The sequence below is a fragment of the Vicugna pacos genome, unplaced genomic scaffold, assembly GCF_048564905.1.
Source record: "Vicugna pacos unplaced genomic scaffold, VicPac4 SAC-SAT, whole genome shotgun sequence".
NCBI lineage: Eukaryota > Metazoa > Chordata > Mammalia > Artiodactyla > Camelidae > Vicugna > Vicugna pacos.
Window position 1 is genome coordinate 18,231,776 of NW_027328721.1, and position 14,381 is coordinate 18,246,156.

The 14,381-nt window shown below is 44.8% G+C and overlaps 1 long non-coding RNA gene across 1 annotated transcript; it reads right to left on the reverse strand.

Moving 5' to 3' along the window:
* Nucleotides 1-9,376: 9,376 nt before the first annotated feature.
* LOC140692124 (uncharacterized) lies at nt 9,377-14,349 on the reverse strand. Its single transcript, XR_012067678.1, has 3 exons — nt 14,237-14,349; nt 10,956-11,028; nt 9,377-9,578 (listed from the first exon to the last, which is right to left on the reverse strand). It is a non-coding gene; the product is annotated as an uncharacterized lncRNA (long non-coding RNA).
* Between the last annotated feature and the right edge of the window lie 32 nt (nt 14,350-14,381).

Here is a 14,381-nt window from a genome sequence, read left to right on the forward strand (position 1 = left end):
AGGTTTTCCTTAGAGATGACAAATTGTTACCAAAATTGACAAGTCTGGTTTCTAGGTCGATTTAGTGTGTTTCAAAAACTAACTTCATTTTCGTATAACACCCAAAACATGTAAATCAATTCTATTAAACTTTTTAAAGACTGCAAATGAGATATCAACACAATGTCAAAACTGGAGTCTTCGGAAAATCCCTCCCACCACGGCTGTATGGAAACAAAGAGCTAAACAAAAACCACATTTCTGTGAAATGTATCTGGAAAGTATTGATTCATCGATACCCAGTTGGCAGAGAAGCTGTGCAACCTGCACTCACTCGCTCCCATGTACACAGCAATGGAAATATCCACTCACTCAGCCCTTGGCACAGGACACAAGCCGAAGAGAGGTCTGTTACTTCCAAACACAGGATGAGGCCTCAGAACACCACGAAGCAGGAGAAGGCAAAGCAGGGATTGGAAACCAGTGTGGGTATGACACCAGGTGATGGAGCAGCAAAGGTGAAACTCTCTTTATCTTGGACGCACACTCTCAAGCGGACAGTAGACATGAGATTGAAGGTGATGCACTGAGTGTTAGAAGAGTGCACAGCAGATGCTTGGCTGACACAACTCAAAGAAACCAGTGCAAAATATCCCCACAGTTGATTCTGAGACCAAGATCCGAGCTGCCAAATTTGAGGTAGCAGAGGCAGCGGTCAGGTAGGGAATGGGCTACCAATGATGGTACACGCTGAGTCTCAGGGATCTGGAGTGCGTTGTGGGATGTGGTGGGTCCTATCAAGAGAGCAAACCGACCTGTGACTCCAATGAGAAAGCAGCCAAACTGGCGTGCGCCGTTGAGATTATCGATATGTCCCATGGCCACACCCAGTGCATCTGCAGGACCAGTGATCAGGTTGGCATTTTGCCAATACAGCACTTGTGGGGCTGAATCAGTGATATACTGTATCTGGTGTGAAGGATTCAGGGAGCCTAGGGTTTGAAATCAGAACGAAAAGCCTTAGGATCTGCTACATGCAAAACCTGGGCAGGGATTATGGTTTGGTTTGAGGCACAGGATGCACAACAGCTCTGTGGATGCTTTCGTGCACATGTGACTCAAGGATGAGAGGACAAGGAAGAGTGGCCGAAGTCCACAGAATGAGAAGAGGAAGCATATCCTTCAGTATTGTCTCCCAAAAGCCGATGCTATATTTTGGATGGCACCGGCACGGTACGGCATCGAGGACACCAAGGTAGGTCTGTGGGATCATTCCAGCAGGCCCTGATGTGTGACATCCATGGATGTGCTTCCACTGGTGTTTCAGTAGACAGAGAAGCTCTGGGAAGAACTGGTTTCACTGGGACATTCCCGTGGCACTACATAGCACAAGCTCAGTCCCAGTTTGCTGTTTTGGAAACACTCCAAAATGACACAGAGCAGAATGCAGAGTTGAGAACCTTTAGAAGCTTCATTTCAACAAGAGGAAGTGTCCTCTCTACTTTCAGAACTTTGAGATAAGCGTAATCAAATTGAGGATATGCTAATCGAAATAGTATGGGATGTTCATCACAACAAAGTTAACACCAGCAATTGGAGATTTACCAGTCAACACACACAGGAACAGGACATGGCATCAATGTCTAGGAAAAATTGTCCTCACAGAAATCCCATGGAATTACGTAGACACAAGGGTCTAAAATATTTACTAAACAAAGCTCTAAAAGTCTACATTAGATACCTGATATTACCTGACCAGAAGAGACGTAGAAGAACAGTAAAAGAAAAAGGAATTACCATTTTCAGTTCCTAAGATATTGAAGGCCCAAAAGATAAGCTTTCAATGATCTAGACTGCAAAACGCTATCCAGACCAAGTATTGAAAACGGAGGTGAGGGAAACACTGAAGAACAAAAGTGTCTCAGAATCACAAAAGGCAGAATACCAGAAAAGGGCAAGAGAAAGTCTAAAAACGAGCCAAAAAATATCAGGAAACTCAATGGATCTGATAGTATCAGGGCTAAAATTCAGTCCTAAGCAGACTAGGTAATGCAGAGGGACGCATGAATGACTGTGAAGACAGGGTAATAGAAATCCCTCGGGCAGAAGCAGACATAGGAAAGCAAGTGCAAACCGATGAAAACATTGCTGTTGAATCCTGGTGTAAGGAAAGGCATGAAAGACTAGGATTAATAAGATTCCCAGATTGAAAAGAAAGAGATAAAGAAACAAAAAATGTATGAGAAGTTGTCTGTAGAAAAATCAGACTGAAAATTGCTGAAAGTCAACAAAGAATCATCTATGCGAATTCAGGAAGTACACAGCATCCAAAGGAGTTGGAATCCCAATAGACTTACCAGCAGCTGTATGATTCAAATCAACAAAGTTCATGAGCATCCCAGTGATTTAAATTGCGCCTCGAGGATAGCAACATAGTCACAAGAGAACATCCAGAGGGATTTCAGCTGATATCTGGGCAGCAATATTGCAGGACAGGGAGGAGTGCCAGGACATAGACCATAGCCTGAATGGCAAAATACTGACATCTATGGAAAACTATGCCACATGTCCACAATTTCTAATAACGTCAGAGCTAGAGAATGCCACAGACCAACAAATCTTAAAAGAATTCAGCAGTTCGAAACATATCCTAAAAGATAGGTTGAGAATACTCCCCTGAATTAAAAAGTAGCAAGATGAAATGGAAAGAAGAAAACCATTATTGGAAATGCAAGAAGAGCATGAGTGGCAAAGAAGAAACAAGGAGAAGGAAAGGAGGACATCAAAATCCTACATATGGAGAGGGAAGCAGGAAATAGTATGTGATTGGAAGCACTATCTTAAGTGAATCAGCTTATATGACTCTCTGTTTGAAGTAAATGGAGAGATGCATGTCCTGACGTGTTTGGAAAATAAACGAGAAGCAGACCAACAAAGAATCACACAATTAAGGAAGCATCAAAGGGTACGGTTGGCTGACATTTCCCAAGGGATACATGATTATTGAAAATAAAATACTCAAAGTGATGTCAAGGATCATTCAGCACGCATCGACCCAGTATCGCGGCTTGCTTGTACTCAGCACACTTGTAATCGGAAATCAGAGGCATGCATTTCTATTCTTCATTATTGATTCATAAGAGCATATCGTGACCTAAACTAAATGCCAACTTGGAATCAAATGGTTTCCTAGTCGGTGATATAGTCTTGCAAGTCTTCCAACAGGATGAATGAATGACATACACTACCCTACGTAGAGAGGAAATGGCATAAGCCTATAACAAAAAAAGTAGCTCTGCAAAAGTGTACTAAGAGCAAAAGAGACAGAAAATAAAGTCCACATTGGGGTTGGATTCATTTCAAGGAATCCAGACCCCATGGAAAAAATGGATCCATGTCCAGGGAGTGCGGGTGTTTCAGCAGAAATCAAACGACGTATATGTATTCCGGGTGTACAGATGTTACAGGAACATAAGTTTCCTTTAATGGGTCTCTGTGTACTGTGCAGTGTTAGAAAGTTTAAAGAAGCGTGAAACCATCAACTGAAAATGGACACACTTCCCTCCTTTAGTACTGTGCATACAGAACTGAACAAAAGGAAAGAGGGAAGAACAAAGGCACATGGGACTTTAGTGGGTCGAATCACATTTAACTTAGGAACTTCTCGTCAGATGCAGCCCATCCCCCAAACACTGAAAAGATGCAGCAGCCATTGTGGATGGCAGATATCAGTTGGATTCCAGGTGGAATATTGGTGTGTACCACGAGGCGTGTGGTGGCTGGTGGATCCTAGGAAACCGGCCAGAGTTCTGTGGGTGGATCAGTTTGAAGTTTGCGCTGTCGCCCTCTGTGAAGCTTTGTTTAGGTCTTTGTTCCGGGAAGCTGTGTCAGTTCGAGATACTGCTGCTGCCCGAAGACCTGAGTTCATGGGTCAGTTTCAAGAACCTGAAAGGGCAGACAGTGGAAGATCTGCCTGTCACCAGCTTACTGGTGAGGCAACGAGGTGATTTCAGACTTGCCCAGTCATGTTGAAGTCAACTTTAAGGGACACACGAAGAGAAGATGGCCGAAAAGCTGGCTGAACAGATTGAGGGGAGATGCGAACATATTGAATAGAGATGTTCTGATACAATGAAGAATACTGGCCTGGAGACAGCTGTAGAGGATACCAGGCTCGAAAGACATTCATGAGACTTATAGAACCTCACTGATACTGGCAGAAACATACGGAGTGCCAACGTGGGCTTGAGGATATTCCTCAATTCCGTGCTCCAAGAACGTGTCCAAGATCCCTGACATCTAAAAGAGAAGAGATGGCAGAAGTGATCCAAACGCTCCTGTTCTTGGAAAAGGTCGTGAGACTCCACGCGTCCCATGGGGCCTTCCCAAGCCATTCAGACCAAAATTCACCAAGCCCAGGTAAGCCTTTTCCCAGGTTTGGGCCTAGCTAGCAAGCACTTGCCCTTCCCTCCCTTCCACTCAGGCATCCATTTGGAAAGATCAGTACCTGAGCTGCAATGAAGACAGTAAAAGAAGAGCAAGCCCCTCCTAGAATCAGAGTTCCTCCAGCTTCACACTCTGTGAACAACAGTGAACTCCTTAAAGGTCAAATAGTCTCGGCTGAAATAGATAGGAATTGAATACTTAGCTCACACCTAGAAACGATGGCCTTCCGCTAGATTCAGCAAATGTGGTGTTTATGTCTTCCCTGGGGTGAAGGGAGTGTGGTAAGTGAGGGGAATCTTTGACTGAACTTGAATCTGTATTAGGCCTCAGTTTTTCAAGACAGTATAGGTTAATAGTACATGCCAGAAAGTGAACTGTACTGTAAATGTCGCCAATGACATTAAAGACACAGCTTCTGTGGATCGTCTTTCACTTGAGTCAAGCCCCCGGGGGCACTATATCATGGGGGTGCAGACTTGGTTGCGTTAAATGGCTTTACCCAACATGATCGGATGATTAAGCGTTCTCATCACTGATAGAAGAACACCTGGTTCTCAATAGACTAGCATAACTGCAGCAGGGTTCACCTAGATATAATGCCTCTAGGTGCTTTTGGATTCAAACCTAAATGTATATATTTGGTTTGTTTCCTCTTGTATTTTCCTAGAGAGGGATGTTACCCCTTGAAATGCCAACATTGGCCAGTAGGTGTCATTGGGAGTAAAGGGCACCACATGCACAAGTGTATCCAAGGTTGGGGGTTATTTCATGTTTCCAATATTTATTTCATGGTTCCTGTTGGTTTCGGAGGCTTTATCCGTAAAGTGATGACATGACCCGTTTAACAGTTTGGACTACTAGTTTGCATTATATCTGTCTAGGTTTTCCGTAGAGCTGACAAAATGTTACCAAAATTGACAAGTCTGGCTACTAGGTCGATACAGTGTGTTTCAAAAAATAACTTCATTTTCGTATACTCCCAAAACATGTAAATGAATTCTGTTAAACTTCTTAAAGACTGCAAATGAGATATCAACACACTGTCAAAACAGGTGTCTTCGGACAATCCCTCCCACCACGGCTGTATAGAAACAAAGAGCTAAGCAAATATCACATTTCTGTGAAATGTATCTGGATAGTGTTGATTCATCGATGCCCAGTTGACAGAGAACAAGTGCAACCTGCACTCACTCGCTCCCATATACAGAGAAATGGAAACATCCACTCACACAGCCCTTGGCACAGGACAGTTGCCGAAGAGAGGTCTGTTACTTCCAAAGACAGGATGAGGCCTCAGGACACCTGAAAGCAGGAGAAGGCAAAGCAGGGAATGGAAACCAGTGCAGGGTCTGACCCCAGGTGATGCAGCAACAAGGGTGAAACTCTGTTTACCTTGGACGCACACTCTCAAGCGGACAGGAGACATGGGATTGAAGGTGATGTGCTGAGATTTACAAGAGTGCACAGAAGATGCTTGGCTGACAGAACTCAAAGAAACCAGAGCAAAATATCCCCACAGTTGATTCTGAGACCAAGATCCGAGCTGCCAAATTTGAGGTAGCAGAGGCAACGGACAGTGAGGGATAGGGCTACGGATGATGGCACACGCTGAGTCTCAGGGATCTGGAGTGCGTTGTGGGATGTGGTGGGACGAATCAATAGAGCAAATCGAACTGTGTACCAATGATAAAGCAACCACACTGGCCGCGCGTTTGAGATTACCGATATGTCCCATGGCCACACACAGTGCATCTGCAGGACCAGGGACCAATTGGGCATTTTGCCAATAGAGCACGTGTGGGGTGAATCAGAGCTATTGGGCATCTGGTCTGAGGGATCCAGGGGGCCTTGGGTTTGAAATCAGAATGAAAAGCCTTAGGATCTGCTACATTCATAACCTGGGCTGGGATTATGGTTTGGTTTGAGGCACAGGATGCACAACAGCTCTGTTGTTACCTTCGTGCACCCGTGCCACAAGGATGAGAGGACAAGGCAGTGTGGTCCAAGTCCACAGGGTGAGAAGAGGAAGCGTTTCCTTCAGCACTATCTCCCAAAAGCGGATGCTACATTTTGGATGGCACCGGCACGGTACGGCACCGAGGACACCAAGGTAGGTCTGCGGGATCATTCCAGCAGGCCCTGATGTGTGACATTCATGGATGTGCTTCCACTGGTGTTTCAGTAGACAGAGAAGCTCTGGGAAGAACTGCTTTCATTGGGACATTCCCGTGGCACTACAAAGCACAAGCGCACTCTCAGTTTGCTTTTTTTTAAACACTCCAAAATGACATAGAGCAGAATGCAGAGCTGAGAACTTTTAGAAGCCTCATTTCCACAAGAGGAAGTGTCCTGCGCACTTTCAGAACTGTGAGATAAGCGTAATCAAAATGAAGTTATGCTAATCGAAATAGTATGGGTTGTTCATCACAACAAATGCAACACCAGCAATTGGAGATATACCAGACAACACACACAGGAACAGAATATGGCATCAATGTCTAGGAGAAATTGTCCTCACAGAAATCCCATGGAATTGCATAGAGCTAAGGGTCTAAAATTTTCACTTAACAAAGCCCTAGAAGTCTACACTAGATACATGATATTACCTGACGAGTAGAGTTGAAGAAGTAAAGTAGAAGAAACAGGAAGTACCATTTTCAGTTCCAAAGGTATTGAAGGCCCAAAGATATGCTTTCAAACAACTAGACTGCAAAACGCTCTCCAGACCAAGTGTTGAAAATGGAGGTCAGGAAAACACTGAAAACAACAGTGTATCAGAATCACACAAGGCAGAACACCAGAAAAGGGTAAGAGAAAGTCTAAAGACGAGCCATAAAATATCAGAAAACTCAATGGATGTGATAATATCAGGGCTAAAATTCAGTCCTTAGCAGACTAGATAATGCAGAGGGACGCGTGAATGACTGTGAAGACAGGGGAACAGAAATCCCTCGGTCAGAATCGGACGTAGGAAAGCAAGTGCAAACCAATGAAAACATTGCTGTTGAATCCTGGGTTAAGACAGGGCATGAAAGACTAGAATTCATAAGAGTCCCAGATGGAAAAGCAAGAGATAAAGGAACAAAAAATGTCTGAATATTTATCTGTAGAAAAATCAGACTGAAACATGCTGAAAGCCAAGAAAGAATCATGTATGCGAATTCAGGAATTTCACAGCATCCAAAGGAGTTGAAACCCAAATAGACCTACCAGCAGCTGTATGATTCAAATCAACAAAGTTCACGAATATCCCAGTGATTTAAAATGCACCTGGAGGAAACAACATAGTCACAAGGGAACCTCCAGAGGGGTTTCAGCTGATATCTCGGCAGCAATATTGCAGGACAGGGAGGAGTGCCAGGACACAGACCATACCCTGAATGGCCAAATGCTGCCACCTAGGGTAGCCTATGCCCCATGACCACCATTTCTAATAACGGCAGAGCTAGGGAATTCCACAGACCGGCAAATCTTACAAGAATTCAGCAGTACAAAAGTTATCCTACAAGAATGGTTGAGAAATCTAACCTGAAAAGAAAAGCAGCAAGATGAAATGGAAAGAAGGAAGCATTATTGGAAATGCAAGAAGAGCATGAGTGGCAAAGTAGAAACAAGAAGAAGGCAAGGTGGTCATCAAAACCCTAAAAATGGGAGAGGGAGGCAGGAAATCATAGGTGATTGGAAGCACTCTCTTAAGTGAATCAGCTTATTGGACTCTCTGTTTGAAGCGAAAGGAGAGATGCATGGCCTGACGTGTTTGCAAAACAAGCAAGAAGCAGACCAACAAAGAATCAAACCAACAAACAAGCACCAAAAGGGTACGGTTGGCTGACATATACCAAGGGAATCATGATTATTCAAAAGAAAATACTCAAGGTGATGTCAAGGATCATTCAGCACGCATCGACCCAGTATCGCGGCTTGCATGTACTCAGCACACTTGTCTTCGGAAATCAGAGGCGTGCATTCATATTCGTAAATATTGATTCATAAGAGCATACCGTGACCTAACCCAAATGCCGATTTGGAATCAAATGGATTCCTAGTCCGTGATGTAGACTTGTATGTCTTCCAACAGGATGAAGGAATGCCATATTCTACGCTACGTAGAGAAGAAATGTAAGAAGCCTATAACAAAGGCACGTAGATCTGCCAAAGTGTACTAAGAGCAAAAGAGACAGACAGTAAAGTGCACATTGGGGTTGGTTTCATTTCTTGGAACTTCAGCCCCCATGAAACAAATGGATCCATGTCCTGAGAGTGCGGGTGTTTCAGCAGAAATCAGGCGACGCATATGTATTCCGGGTGTACGGATATTATAGGAACATAAGTCTCCTTTAGAGGGTCTCTGTGTACTGTGAACTGTTAGAAAGTTTAAAGACGTGTGAAACCATCAACTAAAAAGGGACCCACTTCCCTCCATTGGTTCTGTGCATACAGATCTGAACAAAAGGAAAGAGGGAAGAAGAAAGGCCCATGGGACGCTAGTGGGTAGAATCACATTTACCTTAGGAACCTCTGGTCGGATGCAGCCCCTCCCCCAACACTGACAAGATGCAGCAGCCATTGGGGATGGCAGTTACCGGTTGGATTCCAGGTGGAATGTTGGTGTGTACCGCGAGGCTTGTTGTGGCTGTTGGATCCTAGGTAACCGGGCAGAGTTCTGTGGGTGGATCAGTGTGATGGAGGGGCTGCCGCCCTCTGTGGAGCTTGGCTTAGGTGTTTGGTCCGGGAAGCTGTGTAAGTTCGAGATACTGCTGCTGCCCAAAGACCTGAGTTCACAGGTCAGTTTCCAGAACCTTTAAGAGCAGACAGTGGAAGATCTGCCTGTCATCAGCTTACTGGTGAGGCTCCGAGGTACTTTCAGACTTGCCCAGTCCTGGTGAAGTCGACTTTAGGGGAGACACGAAGAGAAGCTGGGCGAAAAGCTGGCTGCACGGATTGAGGAGAGATGCGAACACATGGATGAGAGATGTTCTGCTACAATGGAGAATACTGGCGTGGAGACAGCTGTAGAGGATACCAGGCTCAAAAGACATTCATGAGACATATTGATCCTCGCTGATACTGGCAGAAACATACGGAGTGCCAACGTGGACTTGAGGAAGTTCCTCAATTCTCTTCTCCAAGAACGGGTCCAAGGTCTCTGACATCTGCAAGAGAAGAGATGGCAGAGATGATCAAAACGCTCCTGTTCTTGGAAGAGGTCGTGAGAATCCACACGTCCCAAGGGGCATTCCCTAGCCATTCAGACCAGAATTCATCAAGCCCAGGTAAGCCTTTTCCCAGGTTTGGGCCTAGCTAGCAAGCACTTGCCCTTCCCTCCCCTCCACTCAGGCATCCATTTGGAAGGATCAGTACCTGAGCTGCAATGAAGCCATTACGAGAAGAGCAAGCCCCTCCTAGAATCAGAGTTCCTCCAGCTTCACACTCTGTGAACAACAGTGAACTCCTTAAAGGTCAAATAGTCTCGGCTGAAATCGATAGGAATTGAATACTTAGCTCACACCTAGAAACGATGGCCTTCCGCTAGATTCAGCAAATGTGGTGTTTATGTCTTCCCTGGGGTGAAGGGAGTGTGGTAAGTGAGGGGAATCTTTGACTGAACTTGAATCTGTATTAGGCCTCAGTTTTTCAAGACAGTATAGGTAAATAGTACATGTCAGAAAGTGAACTGTACTGTAAAAGTCGCCAATGACATTAAAGACACAGCTTCTGTGGATCGTCTTTCAATGGAGTCAAGCCCCCGGGGGCACTATATCATGGGGGTGCAGACTTGGTTGCGTTAAATGGCTTTACCCAACATGATCGGATGATTAAGCGTTCTCATCACTGATAGAAGAACACCTGGTTCTCAATAGACTAGCATAACTGCAGCAGGGTTCACCTAGCTATAATGCCTCTAGGTGCTTTTGGATTCAAACCTAAATGTATATATTTGGTTTGTTTCCTCTTGTATTTTCCTAGAGAGGGATGTTACCCCTTGAAATGCCAACATTGGCCAGTAGGTGTCATTGGGAGTAAAGGGCACCACATGCACAAGTGTATCCAAGGTTGGGGGTTATTTCATCTTTCCAATAGTTATTTCATGGTTCCTGTTGGATTCGGAGGCTTCAAAAGGAAAGAGTTGACATGACCCCTTTAGCAGTTTGGACTAGAAATTTGCATTCTTTCTGTCTAGGTTTTCCGTAGAGCTGACAAAATGTTACCAAAATTGACAAGTCTGGCTTCTAGGTCGATACAGTGTGTTTCAAAAAATAACTTCATTTTCGTATAACTCCCAAAACATGTAAATGAATTCTGTTAAACTTCTTAAAGACTGCAAATGAGATATCAACACACTGTCAAAACAGGTGTCTTTGGACAATCCCTCCCACCACGGCTGTATAGGAACAAAGAGCTAAGCAAATATCACATTTCTGTGAAATGTATCTGGATAGTGTTGATTCATCGATGCCCAGTTGGCAGAGAAGAAGTGCAACCTGCACTCACTCGCTCCCATGTACAGAGCAATGGAAACATCCACTCACCCAGCCCTTGGCACAGGACACTTGCCGAAGAGAGGTCTGTTACTTCCAAAGACAGGATGAGGCCTCAGGACACCTGGAAGCAGGAGAAGGCAAAGCAGGGAATGGAAACCAGTGCAGGGTCTGACCCCTGGTGATGGAGCAACAAGGGTGAAACTCTGTTTGCCTTGGACGCACACTCTCAAGCGGACAGGAGACATGGGATTGAAGGTGATGAGCTGAGATTTACAAGAGTGCACAGCAGATGCTTGGCTGACAGAACTCAAAGAAACCAGCGCAAAATATCCCCACAGTTGATTCTGAGACCAAGATCCGAGCTGCCAAATTTGAGGTAGCAGAGGCAACGGTCAGTGAGGGATAGGGCTTTGGATGATGGCACACGCTGAGTCTCAGGGATCTGGAGTGCATTGTGGGATGTGGTGGGTCGAATCAAGAGAGCAAACCGAACTGTGTACCAATGATAAAGCAACCACACTGGTCGCGCGGTTGAGATTACCGATATGTCCCATGGCCACACCCAGTGCATCTGCAGGACCAGGGACCAATTGGGCATTTTGCCAATAGAGCACGTGTGGGGCTGAATCAGAGCTATCGTGCATCTGGTCTGAGGGATCCAGGGGGCCTTGGGTTTGAAATCAGAATTGAAAGCCTTAGGATCTGCTACATTCATAACCTGGGCTGGGATTATGGTTTGGTTTGAGGCACAGGATGCGCAACAGCTCTGTGGTTGCCTTCGTGCACCCGTGCCACAAGGATGAGAGGACAAGGAAGAGTGGTCCAAGTCCACAGCGTGAGAAGAGGAAGCATTTCCTTCAGCACTATCTCCCAAAAGCGGATGCTACATTTTGGATGGCACCGGCACGGGACGGCACCGAGGACACCAAGGTAGGTCTGCGGGATCATTCCAGCAGGCCCTGATGTGTGACATCCATGGATGAGCTTCCACTGGTGTTTCAGTAGACAGAGAAGCTCTGGGAAGAACTGCTTTCATTGGGACATTCCCGTGGCACTTCAAAGCACAAGCGCACTCTCAGTTTGCTTTTTTTTAAACACTCCAAAATGACATAGAGCAGAATGCAGAGCTGAGAACCTTTAGAAGCCTCATTTCCACAAGAGGAAGTGTCCTGCGCACTTTCAGAATTGTGAGATATGCGTAATCAAAATGAGGTTTTGCTAATCGAAATAGTATGGGATGTTCATCACAACAAATGCAACACCAGCAATTGGAGATATACCAGACAACACACACAGGAACAGGATATGGCATCAATGTCTAGGAGAAGTTGTCCTCACAGAAATCCCATGGAATTGCGTAGAGACAAGAGTCTAAAATTTTCACTTAACAAAGCCCTAGAAGTCTACATTAGATACCTGATATTACCTGACCAGTAGAGATGAAGAAGTACAGTAAAAGAAACAGGAAGTACCATTTTCAGTTCCAAAGATATTGAAGGCCCAGAAGATAAGCTTTCTAACAACTAGACTGCAAAACGCTCTCCAGACCAAGTGTTGAAAATGGAGGTCTGGAAAACCCTGAAGAACAACATTGTCTCAGAATCACAAAAGGCAGAATATCAGAAAAGGGGAAGAGAAAGTCTAAAGACGAGCCAAAAAATATCAGAAAACTCAATGGATGTGATAATATCAGGGCTAAAATTCAGTCCTTAGCAGACTAGATAATGCAGAGAGACGCGTGAATGACTGTGAAGACAGGGGAACAGAAATCCCTCGGTCAGAAGCAGACATAGGAAAGCAAGTGCAAACCAATGAAACATTGCTGTTGATTCCTGGGTTAAGACAGGGCATGAAAGACTAGAGTTCATAAGAGTCCCAGATGGAAAAGCAAGAGATAAAGAAACAAAAAATGTCTGAAAATGTATCTGTAGAAAAATCAGACTGAAACTTGCTGAAAGCCAAGAAAGAATCATCTATGCGAATTCAGGAATTACACAGCATCCAAAGGAGGTGGAACCCCAATAGACCTACCAGCAGCTGTATGATTCAAATCAACAAAGTTCACGAATATCCCAGTGATTTAAAATGCACCTGGAGGAAACAACATAGTCACAAGGGAACCTCCAGAGGGGTTTCAGCTGATATCTCGGCAGCAATATTGCAGGACAGGGAGGAGTGCCAGGACACAGACCATATCCTGAATGGCCAAATGCTGCCACCTAGGGTAGCCTATGCCCCATGACCACCATTTCTAATAACGGCAGAGCTAGGGAATTCCACAGACCGGCAAATCTTAAAAGAATTCAGCAGTTCAAAACTTCTTCTAAAAGGAAGGTTGAGAATACTCCCCTGAATAGAAAAGCAGCAAGATGAAATGGAAAGAAGAAAACCATTATTGGAAATGCAAGAAGAGCATGAGTGGCAAAGAAGAAACAAGAAGAAGGCAAGGAGGACATCAAAACGCTAAAGATGGGAGAGGGAAGCAGGAAATCATAGGTGATTGGAAGCACTCTCTTAAGTGAATCAGCTTATTGGACTCTCTGTTTGAAGCGAAAGGAGAGATGCATGGCCTGACGTGTTTGCAAAACAAGCAAGAAGCAGACCAACAAAGAATCAAACCAACAAACAAGCACCAAAAGGGTACGGTTGGCTGACATATACCAAGGGAATCATGATTATTCAAAAGAAAATACTCAAGGTGATGTCAAGGATCATTCAGCACGCATCGACCCAGTATCGCGGCTTGCATGTACTCAGCACACTTGTCTTCGGAAATCAGAGGCGTGCATTCATATTCGTAAATATTGATTCATAAGAGCATACCGTGACCTAACCCAAATGCCGATTTGGAATCAAATGGATTCCTAGTCCGTGATGTAGACTTGTATGTCTTCCAACAGGATGAAGGAATGCCATATTCTACGCTACGTAGAGAAGAAATGTAAGAAGCCTATAACAAAGGCACGTAGATCTGCCAAAGTGTACTAAGAGCAAAAGAGACAGACAGTAAAGTGCACATTGGGGTTGGTTTCATTTCTTGGAACTTCAGCCCCCATGAAACAAATGGATCCATGTCCTGAGAGTGCGGGTGTTTCAGCAGAAATCAGGCGACGCATATGTATTCCGGGTGTACGGCTATTATAGGAACATAAGTCTCCTTTAGAGGGTCTCTGTGTACTGTGAACTGTTAGAAAGTTTAAAGACGTGTGAAACCATCAACTAAAAAGGGACCCACTTCCCTCCATTGGTTCTGTGCATACAGATCTGAACAAAAGGAAAGAGGGAAGAAGAAAGGCCCATGGGACGCTAGTGGGTAGAATCACATTTACCTTAGGAACCTCTGGTCGGATGCAGCCCCTCCCCCAACACTGACAAGATGCAGCAGCCATTGGGGATGGCAGTTACCGGTTGGATTCCAGGTGGAATGTTGGTGTGTACCGCGAGGCTTGTTGTGGCTGTTGGATCCTAGGTAAC